We start from the raw sequence: 4,665 nt of genomic DNA, 5'->3' as shown, positions 1-4,665 counted from the left end.
TTGAAGCAAATGAGATTTTATGCTGGCATTCAATAGAAATGTTATACAGAATATTACACACAACACATACATACATGCATGTATAGTATAGAACATTGGTTTGAAAGAGCTGGATACGAAAGCACTCATATATGCATATTATGCTTTCATACATGTATTTATAGACAAGTCAAATGCAATAAATTATACAGACTTACATAAGTTGTTTACATCAGCGAAGATTTGGCAGGGACCGCAATGACATTGAAAATGCAGTGTAAGAAGAGAAACAGACATTTCAACAAAGACAAGGATAGCTGATATAGAAGCGAGAAAGCTCTAAGATTGAAAAAATTGAAGTTAAAGTGCAAATTTTTAATTAGTCTTTAGTTTTGAGTGTCGGTGTGTAGTCGATAAAATAGTGGCTTTGGTACATTAAACCCGATGAAGTGGCAAAGGATCATGGTGATATCAGGTACGTATAAATAAAAAGGATCTTTGAGCCAGAAGTTTATAATATCCGCTATCTTAATTTAAAAACCAGAAAGAAATCATAGACCATAATGGAATTCTAAACAACCTGCGGTGGTTTACAAAAGCTTTACGAGGCATCAAGTCCGTGAAATGTAGATTTATAAATGTTATACAAAAATATACAACAAAATAAAAAAGTAAAACAAAAGCAATAAGAAAAATGAGAAAATTGTTCACTTATTTTTTGAGCTCTCTACATATTCAAAAATAATTGTACACAAAATTAAAAAAAATTTAAATATAACCATTAAATGATTGCATCTTAAGATACAGTAGTAAAGTAAGGAAATTCATAAGAAAATAATTTCAATTAAAAAATAGTTGCGTTATTTTTACAATGTCATTTCACATTTCATTTCAAACAATATTTTGCATTCGAAAATATAGAAAACATTCGACAAAAAGTATAAACATGCAGAAAATATTTTCAATGTTAGTTTACTCAAAATTTTACATGTTCTCCAATTTTGCTTTCGATTATTGAAATCACAATTTTCTAAAAACTTCCTTTATTTACGTTTCATAAATTTTGACATTTTAAACCGAAAGTCTCTAAATTGCTACAGCTTTACAGGAGAAAACTAATTTTTCTGCCTGTCAAATACTTATATATGTATATACTAGCGGGCACCTCTCGGCAGGCAATGGTAAACCATCGAGCGTATTTCTGTAGAACATCGTCAAGACGCACACCACAAAGTGGCGGAGAACTTAGGCCAAATATCTAACGAATGTAGTATACCCTAGTAAATATATATAATGCACACATTCAACTATACACGCGTCCTGGACTACATTAAAGTTCACGTTTTCTAAACCACATACATAGCTGGCTGAATGCGAAACTCGCATAGAAATGAAAATTGTACGTGTCATCTTAGTCTGCGAACCTTCTCAGCTCACGCACGCATTAGCATTCGCAATTCGTATGCATTCAAATCTAAAACTGCTCAAATATATGTACATATATGTACATACAGGTCCTGGCTTCCGATTTTGAAGTAGCATACCCGGCGTTTTGTGGCTTAAGTCCGCGATCTTTCGCTCACTTGGCGCTTTTATGGTGCGGGCGGCTATTTGTGGGTTTAACTGTTTATGTGTAATTATTTGTTGGAAGGTCATACATGACTAAAAGTTTTATCATGTGCATATGTACAAATATATCTGATGCAAAGCCAAATATGAGAGTAATCGCTAGCCGCGCGTAGCTGTAATTTTGCAACCTAAACTTTTTAGCTTCTGATGGAGGCAACTGGTCTTCAAATCGGATGAAAACTATGACAATATGCATGTTTCATCGTCAACGAAACAAACTTGGTAACAAATATAAATCAACTTCATATGTACATATGTATGTACATATATTCAAAGAGAAACTCATCGTAAATTATAGGATATACAGCGTAAGCTACATAGACCGGTCAAATTACTATCAGCTTAATTGCGCCAGTGTGAACGTGGGAAACTGCCACTACCTCGCAGTCACGTGATTCCTTTCGACTCCGGCAAATAATCGAGGCAAAGGAATTTCGATCGATATTTCATGTGATGTGACGTAGTGGAACATTCCTGGCGTTACCAACAACGTTTGCGCTTAGAAAAGTTTCATTCAGTTTGGACAAATTCTGACATAAAATAAAAATTTTAATGAGGCATGAAATGAGAGGCGTGGGTGGCATAATAAAGTGAAAAATTTCAGGCAAAACTTGTATTCATTGTATTCATAAATTTGGAAAAAGTGAAGTGCAACTATAAATCGCTAAATGCGAGTAAGGGCGAAAAAGACAAAAGCAGCACTATGTGATTAAAATGAAAACTACAAAACGTTGCGTTAAAAGTGTAGTTGTGAGTTGAGGCATGAAAAATAAGAAATTAGACTCATGACCATTCACTAAACGTATTCATCTAAAGGAAGATTTACCAGCAGGTCTTGAAGCAGCTTATATTATGTTGATTTTTAATGTAATTATTATATATTATATATTATTATTTAACTATGGCATTTTTTAATGTTCCGAAATAAATAAATATTTATTTGCACAACGCAAGAAAAGTGTCTTTTGTAATTCTTGTTATGTTACTCTCATCTTTCTTGCAATTTTATAAAATTCATGGATTTTTAGGAACATTACCTTCGCATCCGGGATATTCTATGGCTTGTAGACTTACGGCATGATGTAGAAAATACAGTCGGTGGCGCCTTCCGAAAGCCGCTAATTTGTTCTTGGCGAATTTGACAATTGAGTGACGTCGGTACAGAAAATAAACAAACCTTTGTGGGCAAATGTGTACATGTGCAAATGTCGTGTGCACGATTTATCCTATCATTCCTGGATTTCCACTTGCTTTCGCTTATTCTTATTCTTCCTTTAGTTTATTTATTTTCTGACCCTTCGAAAGGCGCATTCATGAATTCATATTTGGTCTATAGTCATATCAACCGCCTTCAGAAATATATTGGCATGTTTTTATGTTGCAGAGTTCTCGAATCACCAAAAGGTACTGCCTCCGTAACTGTTAGTACTTAATTGTGTGCATTCATGTATTTACATATGTGGAGACATACCTGTATGTATAAATGCTGGCTTCCTTGTCTATTCAATTCCTGAAGTTACCAAACTAGCACTAATTGTTTTTGTTCCTTGACTACGATGCTCCCCTTTCCCATATCCTCAACTAATGTAAAAATTAAATCACATTCTACTTTTAGACGTATGCATAAATATGTGCGAAAGAAATTAATTGCATGTGGGTGAAAGAATAAATTACCATATTTTCTCCTTTCAAACAAAATTTGCGATTTACGTGACTAAGTAGGTGTCTTTTATTTTGAAGCAGCAACGAAAACAGATTAAATAAAGCATTGCAGTAGCAATGCGGCAAGATTTGTGGCTACCTAAAGGGCCAGCAAATATCAAGTAAGCACGTTGTGTTCCCAAGCACGCACTTGATCAAACGCATGCACCCTATTACGATGCCTGTAGTAAATTAGACTGCATTATGACTAATATTGGTCTAAGTAAGTTTGACACATTACCGTCGTCCATCATTGGCTCCGACAATTGTAACATTACTTCTAAGCTAGTCGTAACTAGACTAGAATTACTCTTTTCACTAGATTGCCCCAAATACCACAGAACTGTACTTTGTACGAATGCCCAAATGGAATTGGTGTTTGTGTTGAATTCGCAATAATCTTCTCTTTGCCTTTATTTCTATTTAATTTCGTATTCTAGGGTCACAAATCCATGGTGTCGCTTCGGTCGTTGTATATACTTCTACATTGCACTTCACAATTTACCCAACACCCACTGTGCAGCAAAATACGAACACTTGCAATCGTCTCATACGCCGGTTTTTGCTGTTATTTTTATACGTTTCAGTTAAAAATGTACAAGTATTAGCGTAGACGTAACAGACAAAGGAAATGAAAAGCAGTATAGGAACGGCGGTTTGGGAGGAAGGAGTGGCGAAAGGTATCATGTGCTAGCAACTAATATTATGATTTCTAGCAATAACCTTGAGTTATACCAAAAATAAAGTTGTTCAAGTATTTATTGAAGACGCTTTGCGGGACAAGATATAGCAGAGCTTCGAGGATGGTGAAGCTGAATTAATATTTGAAAGTAGTATAAAGTCTGCAACAATATTGAGAAGAACGAGAACACAAATTGTGGTGACAGAGCACCACAAGTAACGAGTTGAAGCAACAAATAATTAGGTGTATGACGCGGACCAATACTCAAACAAATGTAATTTTTGGCAGCTCTTTTCCAGTGCTACCAAGATATGTTTATGTATACCAGTTGCTTCATCAATTCGCCACTTGCGAATCCTCGGCGGCTATAAAACTGCGTACCCATTTTTTTTAATTTCTGATTAAGAAGCTTGAAATTTTGTCGAAATTTGTTGAATTTTTATAAGTCTTGTACAAAATTTTAAACTTATTTCTAGATAATATTTGCCGCAGAAGAAACTATACTTTTATAAAAAATAATGATAATTAAGAAAGCAAAAGTAAACTTTTCAAAACTGGTGTTGTAGCCTGTATTTTTGATAAACTATTCACATTTAGCCTGAGGGCGTTTTAGGCAATTAACAATAATTTCCGTGTTACCTTTATTGTGGTATCATAATCAGACTACGAGAGAC

General features: G+C 34.5%; 1 long non-coding RNA gene across 1 annotated transcript; it reads left to right on the top strand.

Annotated features, from left to right (window-relative positions):
• Window positions 1-221: 221 nt before the first annotated feature.
• Window positions 222-682, top strand: LOC129246090 (uncharacterized). The gene is made up of 2 exons (XR_008582441.1): window positions 222-454; window positions 524-682. It is a non-coding gene; the product is annotated as an uncharacterized LOC129246090 (long non-coding RNA).
• Window positions 683-4,665: the final 3,983 nt, after the last annotated feature.

This window comes from Anastrepha obliqua, chromosome 4 (assembly GCF_027943255.1).
Source record: "Anastrepha obliqua isolate idAnaObli1 chromosome 4, idAnaObli1_1.0, whole genome shotgun sequence".
In the NCBI taxonomy this organism is placed as follows: Eukaryota; Metazoa; Arthropoda; class Insecta; order Diptera; family Tephritidae; genus Anastrepha; species Anastrepha obliqua.
Note: the sequence above shows the minus strand (reverse complement) of the source record. Positions and strands in the feature narration are given on the sequence as shown.